The sequence below is a fragment of the Anabrus simplex genome, chromosome 7 (genome assembly GCF_040414725.1).
Source record: "Anabrus simplex isolate iqAnaSimp1 chromosome 7, ASM4041472v1, whole genome shotgun sequence".
In the NCBI taxonomy this organism is placed as follows: Eukaryota; Metazoa; Arthropoda; class Insecta; order Orthoptera; family Tettigoniidae; genus Anabrus; species Anabrus simplex.
The window spans coordinates 257,492-269,591 of NC_090271.1; positions in this window are offsets into that span (position 1 = coordinate 257,492).

A 12,100-nucleotide genomic window follows, 5' to 3' on the forward strand; every position below is an offset into this window, starting at 1 on the left:
AATAGTGCCGTGCAGTACCGAGTGGAGTACAGTGCCTGTACTGCCGTGTTGTACCGAGTGGAGTACAGTGTGTATAGTGCCGTCTAGTACCGAGTGGAGTACAGTGTGTAATGTGCCGTGTAGTACTGAGTGGAGTACAGTGCCTGTACTGCCGTGTAGTACCGAGTGGAGTACAGTGTGTATAGTGCCGTGTAGTACCGAGTGGAGTACAGTGCCTGTACTTCCGTGTAGTACTGAGTGGAATACATTGCCTGTACTGCCGTGTAGTACCGAGTGGTGTACAGTGTGTATAGTGCCGTGTAGTACTGAGTGGAGTACAGTGCCTGTGCTGCCGTGTAGTACTGAGTGGGGTACAGTGCCTGTACTGACGTGTAGTACCGAGTGGGGGAATGTGTGTATACTGCCGTGTAGTACTGAGTATAGTACAGTGCCTGTACTCCGTGTAGTACTGAGTGGAGTACTGTGTGCATACTGCCGTGTAGTACTGAGTGGTGTACAGTGCCTGTACTGCAGTGTAGTACCGAGTGGATACTGTGTGCATACTGCCGTGTAGTACTGAGTTGAGTACAGTGCCTGTACAGCCGTGTAGTACTCAGTGGGGTACAGTGCCTGTACTGCCGTGTAATACCGAGTGGGGGACTGTGTGTATACTGCCGTGTAGTACTGAGTATAGTACAGTGCCTGTACTGCCGTGTAGTACTGAGTGGAGTACTGTGTGCATACTGCCGTGTAGTACTGAGTGGTTTACAGTGCCTGTACTGCCGTGTAGTACCGAGTGGAGTACTGTGTGCATACTGCCGTGTAGTACTGAGTGGAGTACAGTGCCTGTACTGCCGTGTAGTACCGAGTGGAGTACTGTGTGTAAGGTGCCGTGTAGTACCGAGTGGAGTACGGTGCATGTGCTGCCGTGTAGTACCGAGTGGAGTACTGTGTGTATAGTGCGGTGTAGTACCGAGTGTAGTACATTGCATGTACTGCCGTGTAGTACCGACTGGAGTACTGTGTGTATAGTGCCGTGTAGTACCGAGTGGAGTACAGTGCCTGTAATGCCGTGTAGTAAAGAGTGGAGTACTGTGTGTACAGTGCCATGTAGTACCGAGTGGGGTACTGTGTGTGTACTGCCGTGTAGTTCCGAGTGGAGTACGGTATGTGTACTGCCGTGTAGCACCGAGTGGAGTATTGTGTGTGTGTACTGCCATGTAGTACCGAGTGGAGGAATGTGTGTATACTGCCGTGGGGTACTGAGTGGAGTACTGTGTGCATACTGCCGTGTATTACTGTGTGGAGTACGATGTGTGTACTGCCGTGTAGTACTGAGTGGATTACGATGTGTGTGTACTGCCGTGTAGTACTGAGTGGAGTACGGTGTCTGTACTGCCGTGTAGTACTGAGTGGAGTACGGTGTCTGTACTGCCGTGTAGTACTGAGTGAAGTACTGTATGTAGAGTGCCGTGGAGTGCTGAGTGGAGTACTTTGTGTGTACTGCCGTGTAGTACCGAATGGATTAGGTTGTGTGTACTGGCGTGTAGTGCTGAGTGGATTACGGTGTCTGTACTGTCGTGTAGTACCGAATGGAGTGCGATGTGTGTACTGGCGTGTAGTACTGAGTGGAGTACAGTGCCTGTACTGCCGTGTAGTCCCGAGTGGAGTACTGTGTGTATAGTGCCGTGTAGTACCGAGTGGAGTACAGTGTCTGTACTGCGGTGTAGTACTGAGTGGAGTACAGTGCCTGTAATGCCGTGTAGTCCCGAATGGAGTACGGTGTGCATAGTGCCGTGTAGTACCGAGTGGAGTACAGTGCCTGTACTGCCGTGTAGTACCGAGTGGTGTACTGTGTGTATAGTGCCGTGTAGTACCGAGTGTAGGACTGTGTGCATAGTGCCGTGTAGTACTGAGTGGAGTACAGTGCCTGTACTGCCGTGTAGTACCGAGTGGAGTACTGTGTGTATAGTGCCTTGTAGTACCGAGTGGAGTACAGTGCATGTAGTGTCGTGTATTATTGAGTGGAGTACTGTTTGTATAGTGCGGTGTAATACCGAGTGGAGTACAGTGCATGAACTGCCGTGTAGTACCGAGTGGAGTACTGTGTGTATAGTGCCGTGTAGTACCGAGTGGGGTACAGTGCCTGTATTGCCGTGTAGTACCGAGTGGAGTACAGTGTGTATAGTGCCGTGTAGTACCGAGTGGAATACTGTGTGCATACTGCCGTGTAGTACTGAGTGGAGTACAGTACCTGTACTGTCGTGTAGTACCGAGTGGAGTACTGTGTGTATAGTGCCGTGTAGTACCGAGTGGAGTACACTGCCTGTACTGCCGTGTAGTACTGTGCCTGAACTGCCGTGTAGTCCCGAGTGGAGTACAGTGCATGTACTGCCGTGTAGTAGTGAGTGGAGTACTGTGCCTGTACTGCCGTGTAGTACTGAGTGGAGTACTGTGTGTATAGTGCCGTGTAGTACCGGGTGGAGTACATTGGGTGTACTGCCGTGTAGTACTGAGTGGGGTACAGTGCCTGTACTGCCGTGTAGTACTGAGTGGAGTACAGTGCCTGTACTGCCGTGTAGTACTGAGTGGAGTATAGTGCCTGTACTGCCGTGTAGTCCCGAGTGGAGTACTGTGTGTATAGTGCCGTGTAGTACCGAGTGGAGTACAGTGTCTGTACTGCGGTGTAGTACTGAGTGGAGTCAGTGCCTGTACTGCCGTGTAGGACTGAGTGGAGTACAGTGCCTGTATTGCCGTGTAGTACCGAGTGGGGGACTGTGTGTATACTGCCGTGTAGTACTGAGTGGAGTACAGTGTGTATAGTGCCGTCTAGTACCGAGTGGGGTTTGTGTGCATACTACCGTGTAGTACTGAGTGGAGTACAGTGCCTGTATTGCCATGTTGTCCCGAGTGGAGTACTGTGTGTATACTGCCGTGTAGTACCGAGTGGAGTACAGTGCCTGTACTGCCATGTAGTGCCGAGTGGAGTACTGTGTATATACTGCCGTGTACTACTGAGTGGAGTACAGTGCCTATACTGTCGTGTAGTACCGAGTGGAGTACTGTGTGTATAGTGCCGTGTAGTACCGAGTGGAGTACTGTGTGCATAATGCCGTGTAGTACTGAGTGGAGTACAGTGCCTGTACTGCCGTGTAGTACCGAGTGGAGTACTGTGTGTATAGTGCCGTGTAGAACCGAGTTTAGTACAGTGCATGTACTGCCGTGTATTACCGAGTGGAGTACTGTGTGTATAGTGCGGTGTAGTACCGAGTGGAGTACAGTGCATGTACTCCCGTGTAGTACCGAGTGGAGTACTGTGGGCATAGTGCCGTGTAGTGCCGAGTGGAGTACAGTGCTTGTATTGTCGAGTAGTACCGAGTGGAGTACTATGTGAATAGTGCCGTGTAGTACCGAGTGGAGCACTGTGTGCATACTGCCGTGTAGTAGTGAGTGGAGTACAGTACCTGTACTGCCGTGTAGTCCCGAGTGGAGTACAGTGCCTGTACTGCCGTGTAGTACCGAGTGGGGGACTGTGTGTATAGTGCAGTGTAGTGCTGAGTGGAGTACAGTGCCTGTACTGCTGTGTAGTACCGAGTGGAGTACAGTGCCTGTACTGCCATGTAGTCCCGAGTGGAGTACTGTGTGCATACTGCCGTGTAGTACTGAGTGGAGTACAGTGCCTGTACTGCCGTGTAGTACCGAGTGGACTACTGTGTGTATAGTGCCGTGTAGTACCGAGTGGAGTACAGTGCCTGTACTGCCGTGTAGTACTGAGTGGAGTACATTGCCTTTACTGCCGTGTAGTACCGAGTGGAGTACAGTGTGTATAGTGCCGTGTAGTACTGAGTGGAGTACAGTGCCTGTGCTGCCGTGTAGTACTGAGTGGGGTACAGTGCCTGTACTGCCGTGTAGTACCGAGTGGGGGAATGTGTGTATACTGCCGTGTAGTACTGAGTATAGTACAGTGCCTGTACTGCCGTGTAGTACTGAGAGGAATACTGTGTGCATACTGCCGTGTAGTACTGAGTGGAGTACAGTACCTGTACTGCCGTGTAGTACCGAGTGGGGGACTGTGTGTATACTGCCGTGTAGTACTGAGTGGAGTACAGTGCCTGTACTACCGTGTAGTACCGAGTGGGGGACTGTGTGTATACTGTCGTGTAGTACTGAGTGGAGTACTGTGTGTATAGTGCAGTGTAGTGCTGAGTGGAGTACAGTACCTGTACTGCCGTGTAGTACTGAGTATAGTACAGTGCCTGTACTGCCGTGTAGTACCGAGTGGGGGACTGTGTGTATACTGCCGTGTAGTACTGAGTGGAGTACAGTACCTGTACTGCCGAGTAGTCCCGAGTGGAGTACTGTGTGTATAGTGCAGTGTAGTGCTGAGTGGAGTACAGTACCTGTACTGCCGTGTAGTACCGAGTGGGGGACTGTGTGCATACTGCCGTGTAGTTCCGAGTGGAGTACAGTGCCTGTACTGCGTGTAGTACTGAGTGGAGTACAGTGCCTGTATTGCCGTGTAGTCCCGAGTGGAGTACAGTGCCTGTACTGCCGCGTAGTAGTGAGTGGAGTACAGTGCCTCTACTGCCGTGTAGTACTGGGTGGACTACAGTGCCTGTACTGCCGTGTAGTTCCGAGTGGACTACAGTGCCTGTAATTCCGTGTAGTACCGAGTGGAATACTGTGTGTATAGTGCCGTGTAGTACCGAGTGGAATACTGTGTGCATACTGCCGTGTAGTACTGAGTGGAGTACAGTGCCTGTACTGCCGTGTAGTACCGAGTGGAGTACTGTGTGTAAGGTGCCGTGTAGTACCGAGTGGAGTACGGTGCATGTACTGCCGTGTAGTACCGAGTGGAGTACTGTGTGTATAGTGCGGTGTAGTACCGAGTGGAGTACAGTGCATGTACGGCCGTGTAGTACCGAGTGGAGTACTGTGTGTATAGTGCCGTGTAGTACCGAGTGGAATACAGTGCCTGTATTGCCGTGTAGTAAAGAGTGTAGTACTGTGTGTACAGTGTCATGTAGTACCGAGTGGAGTACTGTGTGCATACTGCCGTGTAGTACTGCGTGGAGTACAGTACCTGTACTGCCGTGTAGTACCGAGTGGAGTACTGTGTGTATAGTGCCGTGTAGTACCGAGTGGAGTACAGAGCCTGTACTGCCGTGTAGGACTGAGTGTAGTACAGTGCCTGAACTGCCACGCAGTACTGAGTGGAGTACATTGCCTGTACTGCCGTGTAGTCCCGAGTGGTGTACAGTGCCTGTACTGCCGTGTAGTACTGAGTGGAGTACAGTGCCTGTACTGCCGTGGCGTAGTGAGTGGAGTACTGTGCATGTACTGCCGTGTAGTACCGAGTGGAGTACAGTGCCTGCACTGCCGTGTAGTACTGAGTGGAGTACAGTGCCTGTACTGCCGTGTACTACCGAGTGGAGTACTGTTTGTGTAGTGCAGTGTAGTACCGAGTGGAGTACAGTGCATGTACTGCCGTGTAGTACCGACTGGAGTACTGTGTGTGTAGTGTGGTGTAGTACCGAGTGGAGTACAGTGTATGTACTGCCGTGTAGTACCGAGTGGAGTACTGTGTGTATAGTGCCGTGTAGTACCGAGTGGAGTACAGTGCCTGTATTGCCGTGTAGTACCGATTGGAGTACTGTGTGTATAGTGCCGTGTAGTACCGAGTGGAGTACAGTGCTTATACTGCCGTGTAGTACTGAGTGGGGTACAGTGCCTGTACTGCCGTGTAGTACCGAGTGGAGGACAGTGCCTGTACTGCCATGTTGTCCCCAGTGGAGTACTGTGTGCATACTGCCGTGTAGTACTGAGTGGAGTACAGTGCCTGTACTGCCGTGTAGTACCGAGTGGAGTACTGTGTGTATAATGCCGTGTAGTACCGAGTGGAGTACAGTGCCTGTACTGCGTGTAGTACCGAGTGGAGTACTGTGTGTATAGTGCCGTGTAGTGCCGAGTGGAGTACAGTGCCTGTACTGCCGTGTAGTACTGTGGGGAGTACAGTGTGAATAGTGCCGTGCAGTACCGAGTGGAGTACAGTGCCTGTACTGCCGTGTTGTACCGAGTGGAGTACAGTGTGTATAGTGCCGTCTAGTACCGAGTGGAGTACAGTGTGTAATGTGCCGTGTAGTACTGAGTGGAGTACAGTGCCTGTACTGCCGTGTAGTACCGAGTGGAGTACAGTGTGTATAGTGCCGTGTAGTACCGAGTGGAGTACAGTGCCTGTACTTCCGTGTAGTACTGAGTGGAATACATTGCCTGTACTGCCGTGTAGTACCGAGTGGTGTACAGTGTGTATAGTGCCGTGTAGTACTGAGTGGAGTACAGTGCCTGTGCTGCCGTGTAGTACTGAGTGGGGTACAGTGCCTGTACTGACGTGTAGTACCGAGTGGGGGAATGTGTGTATACTGCCGTGTAGTACTGAGTATAGTACAGTGCCTGTACTGCCGTGTAGTACTGAGTGGAGTACTGTGTGCATACTGCCGTGTAGTACTGAGTGGTGTACAGTGCCTGTACTGCCGTGTAGTACCGAGTGGAGTACTGTGTGCATACTGCCGTGTAGTACTGCGTTGAGTACAGTGCCTGTACAGCCGTGTAGTACTCAGTGGGGTACAGTGCCTGTACTGCCGTGTAATACCGAGTGGGGGACTGTGTGTATACTGCCGTGTAGTACTGAGTATAGTACAGTGCCTGTACTGCCGTGTAGTACTGAGTGGAGTACTGTGTGCATACTGCCGTGTAGTACTGAGTGGTGTACAGTGCCTGTACTGCCGTGTAGTACCGAGTGGAGTACTGTGTGCATACTGCCGTGTAGTACTGAGTGGAGTACAGTGCCTGTACTGCCGTGTAGTACCGAGTGGAGTACTGTGTGTAAGGTGCCGTGTAGTACCGAGTGGAGTACGGTGCATGTGCTGCCGTGTAGTACCGAGTGGAGTACTGTGTGTATAGTGCGGTGTAGTACCGAGTGTAGTACATTGCATGTACTGCCGTGTAGTACCGACTGGAGTACTGTGTGTATAGTGCCGTGTAGTACCGAGTGGATTACAGTGCCTGTAATGCCGTGTAGTAAAGAGTGGAGTACTGTGTGTACAGTGCCATGTAGTACCGAGTGGGGTACTGTGTGTGTACTGCCGTGTAGTTCCGAGTGGAGTACGGTATGTGTACTGCCGTGTAGCACCGAGTGGAGTATTGTGTGTGTGTACTGCCATGTAGTACCGAGTGGAGGAATGTGTGTATACTGCCGTGGGGTACTGAGTGGAGTACTGTGTGCATACTGCCGTGTAGTACTGTGTGGAGTACGATGTGTGTACTGCCGTGTAGTACTGAGTGGATTACGATGTGTGTGTACTGCCGTGTAGTACTGAGTGGAGTACGGTGTCTGTACTGCCGTGTAGTACTGAGTGAAGTACTGTATGTAGAGTGCCGTGGAGTGCTGAGTGGAGTACTTTGTGTGTACTGCCGTGTAGTACCGAATGGATTAGGTTGTGTGTACTGGCGTGTAGTGCTGAGTGGATTACGGTGTCTGTACTGTCGTGTAGTACCGAATGGAGTGCGATGTGTGTACTGGCGTGTAGTACTGAGTGGAGTACAGTGCCTGTACTGCCGTGTAGTCCCGAGTGGAGTACTGTGTGTATAGTGCCGTGTAGTACCGAGTGGAGTACAGTGTCTGTACTGCGTTGTAGTACTGAGTGGAGTCAGTGCCTGTACTGCCATGTAGGACTGAGTGGAGTACAGTGCCTGTATTGCCGTGTAGTACCGAGTGGGGGACTGTGTGTATACTGCCGTGTAGTACTGAGTGGAGTACAGTGTGTATAGTGCCGTCTAGTACCGAGTGGGGTTTGTGTGCATACTACCGTGTAGTACTGAGTGGAGTACAGTGCCTGTACTGCCGTGTAGTACCGAGTGGTGTACTGTGTGTATAGTGCCGTGTAGTACCGAGTGTAGTACTGTATGCATAGTGCCGTGTAGTACTGAGTGGAGTACAGTGCCTGTACTGCCGTGTAGTACCGAGTGGAGTACTGTGTGTATAGTGCCTTGTAGTACCGAGTGGAGTACAGTGCATGTAGTGTCGTGTATTATTGAGTGGAGTACTGTTTGTATAGTGCGGTGTAATACCGAGTGGAGTACAGTGCATGAACTGCCGTGTAGTACCGAGTGGAGTACTGTGTGTATAGTGCCGTGTAGTACCGAGTGGAGTACAGTGCCTGTATTGCCGTGTAGTACCGAGTGGAGTACAGTGTGTATAGTGCCGTGTAGTACCGAGTGGAGTAGTGTGTGCATACTGCCGTGTAGTACTGAGTGGAGTACAGTACCTGTACTGTCGTGTAGTACCGAGTGGAGTACTGTGTGTATAGTGCCGTGTAGTACCGAGTGGAGTACACTGCCTGTACTGCCGTGTAGTACTGTGCCTGAACTGCCGTGTAGTCCCGAGTGGAGTACAGTGCATGTACTGCCGTGTAGTAGTGAGTGGAGTACTGTGCCTGTACTGCCGTGTAGTACTGAGTGGAGTACTGTGTGTATAGTGCCGTGTAGTACCGGGTGGAGTACATTGGGTGTACTGCCGTGTAGTACTGAGTGGGGTACAGTGCCTGTACTGCCGTGTAGTACTGAGTGGAGTACAGTGCCTGTACTGCCGTGTAGTACTGAGTGGAGTATAGTGCCTGTACTGCCGTGTAGTCCCGAGTGGAGTACTGTGTGTATAGTGCCGTGTAGTACCGAGTGGAGTACAGTGTCTGTACTGCGGTGTAGTACTGAGTGGAGTCAGTGCCTGTACTGCCGTGTAGGACTGAGTGGAGTACAGTGCCTGTATTGCCGTGTAGTACCGAGTGGGGGACTGTGTGTATACTGCCGTGTAGTACTGAGTGGAGTACAGTGTGTATAGTGCCGTCTAGTACCGAGTGGGGTTTGTGTGCATACTACCGTGTAGTACTGAGTGGAGTACAGTGCCTGTATTGCCATGTTGTCCCGAGTGGAGTACTGTGTGTAATACTGCCGTGTAGTACCGAGTGGAGTACAGTGCCTGTACTGCCATGTAGTGCCGAGTGGAGTACTGTGTATATACTGCCGTGTACTACTGAGTGGAGTACAGTGCCTATACTGTCGTGTAGTACCGAGTGGAGTACTGTGTGTATAGTGCCGTGTAGTACCGAGTGGAGTACTGTGTGCATACTGCCGTGTAGTACTGAGTGGAGTACAGTGCCTGTACTGCCGTGTAGTACCGAGTGGAGTACTGTGTGTATAGTGCCGTGTAGAACCGAGTTTAGTACAGTGCATGTACTGCCGTGTATTACCGAGTGGAGTACTGTGTGTATAGTGCGGTGTAGTACCGAGTGGAGTACAGTGCATGTACTCCCGTGTAGTACCGAGTGGAGTACTGTGGGTATAGTGCCGTGTAGTGCCGAGTGGAGTACAGTGCTTGTATTGTCGAGTAGTACCGAGTGGAGTACTATGTGTATAGTGCCGTGTAGTACCGAGTGGAGCACTGTGTGCATACTGCCGTGTAGTACTGAGTGGAGTACAGTACCTGTACTGCCGTGTAGTACCGAGTGGAGTACTGTGTGTATAGTGCCGTGTAGTACCGAGTGGAGTACAGTGCCTGTACTGCCGTATAGTACTGAGTGGAGTAGAATGCCTGTACTGCCGTGTAGTACCGAGTGGAGTACAGTGCCTGTATTGCCGTGTAGTACCGGGTGGAGTACAGTGTGTATAGTGCCGTGTAGTACCGAGTGGAGTACTGTGTGCATACTGCCGTGTAGTACTGAGTGGAGTACAGTACCTGTACTGTCGTGTAGTACCGAGTGGAGTACTCTGTGTATAGTGCCGTGTAGTACCGAGTGGTGTACATTGCCTGTACTGCCGTGTAGTCCCGAGTGGAGTACAGTACATGTACTGCCGTGTAGTAGTGAGTGGACTACTGTGCCTGTACTGCCGTGTAGTACTGAGTGGAGTACTGTGTGTATAGTGCCGTGTAGTACCGGGTGGAGTACATTGGGTGTACTGCCGTGTAGTACTGAGTGGGGTACAGTGCCTGTACTGCCGTGTAGTACTGAGTGGAGTACAGTGCCTGTACTGCCGTGTAGTACTGAGTGGAGTACAGTGCCTGTACTGCTGTGTAGTCCCGAGTGGAGTACTGTGTGTATAGTGCCGTGTAGTACCGAGTGGAGTACAGTGCCTGTACTGCGGTGTAGTACTGAGTGGAGTACAGTGCCTGTACTGCCGTGTAGGACTGAGTGGAGTACAGTGGCTGTACTGCCGCGTAGTCCCGAGTGGAGTACAGTGCCTGTACTGCCGTGTAGTACTGCGTGGAGTACAGTGCCTGTACTGCCGTGTAGTCCCGAATGGAGTACTGTGTGTATAGTGCCGTGTAGTACCGAATGGAGTACAGTGCCTGTACTGCCGTGTAGTACTGAGTGGAGTACTGTGTGTATAGTGCCGTGTAGTACCGAGTGGAGTACAGTGCCTGTACTGCCGTGTAGTACTGAGTGGAGTACAGTGCCTGTAATGCCGTGTAGTCCCGAATGGAGTACGGTGTGCATAGTGCCGTGTAGTACCGAGTGGAGTACAGTGCCTGTACTGCCGTGTAGTACTGAGTGGAGTACAGTGCCTGTACTGCCGTGTAGTCCGGAGTGGAGTACAGTGCCTGTACTGCCGTGTAGTCCCGAGTGGAGTACATTGTGTACAGTGCCGTGTAGTACCGAGTGGAGTACAGTGCCTGTACTGCCGTGTAGTACTAAGTGGAGTACAGTGCCTGTACTGCCGTGTAGTCCCGAGTGGAGTACTGTGTGTATAGTGCAGTGTAGTACTGAGTGGTGTACTGTACCTGTACTGCCGTGTAGTACTGAGTGGAGTACAGTGCCTCTACTGCCGTGTAGTACTGAGTATAGTACAGTGCCTGTACTGCCGTGTAGTACCGAGTGGGGGACTGTGTGTATACTGCCGTGTAGTACTGAGTGGAGTACAGTACCTGTACTGCCGAGTAGTCCCGAGTGGAGTACTGTGTGTATATTGCAGTGTAGTGCTGAGTGGAGTACAGTACCTGTACTGCCGTGTAGTACCGAGTGGGGGAATGTGTGCATACTGCCGTGTAGTTCCGAGTGGAGTATAGTGCCTGTACTGGCGTGTAGTACTGAGTGGAGTACAGTGCCTGTATTGCCGTGTAGTCCCGAGTGGAGTACAGTGCCTGTACTGCCGTGTAGTACCGAGTGGGGGACTGTGTGTATAGTGCAGTGTAGTGCTGAGTGGAGTACAGTGCCTGTACTGCTGTGTAGTACCGAGTGGAGTACAGTGCCTGTACTGCCATGTAGTCCCGAGTGGAGTACTGTGTGCATACTGCCGTGTAGTACTGAGTGGAGTACAGTGCCTGTACTGCCGTGTAGTACCGAGTGGACTACTGTGTGTATAGTGCCGTGTAGTACCGAGTGGAGTACAGTGCCTGTACTGCCGTGTAGTACTGAGTGGAGTACATTGCCTGTACTGCCGTGTAGTACCGAGTGGAGTACAGTGTGTATAGTGCCGTGTAGTACTGAGTGGAGTACAGTGCCTGAGCTGCCGTGTAGTACTGAGTGGGGTACAGTGCCTGTACTGCCGTGTAGTACCGAGTGGGGGAATGTGTGTATACTGCCGTGTAGTACTGAGTATAGTACAGTGCCTGTACTGCCGTGTAGTACTGAGAGGAATACTGTGTGCATACTGCCGTGTAGTACTGAGTGGAGTACAGTACCTGTACTGCCGTGTAGTACCGAGTGGGGGACTGTGTGTATACTGCCGTGTAGTACTGAGTGGAGTACAGTGCCTGTACTACCGTGTAGTACCGAGTGGGGGACTGTGTGTATACTGTCGTGTAGTACTGAGTGGAGTACTGTGTGTATAGTGCAGTGTAGTGCTGAGTGGAGTACAGTACCTGTACTGCCGTGTAGTACTGAGTATAGTACAGTGCCTGTACTGCCGTGTAGTACCGAGTGGGGGACTGTGTGTATACTGCCGTGTAGTACTGAGTGGAGTACAGTACCTGTACTGCCGAGTAGTCCCGAGTGGAGTACTGTGTGTATAGTGCAGTGTAGTGCTGAGTGGAGTACAGTACCTGTACTGCCGTGTAGTACCGAGTGGGGGA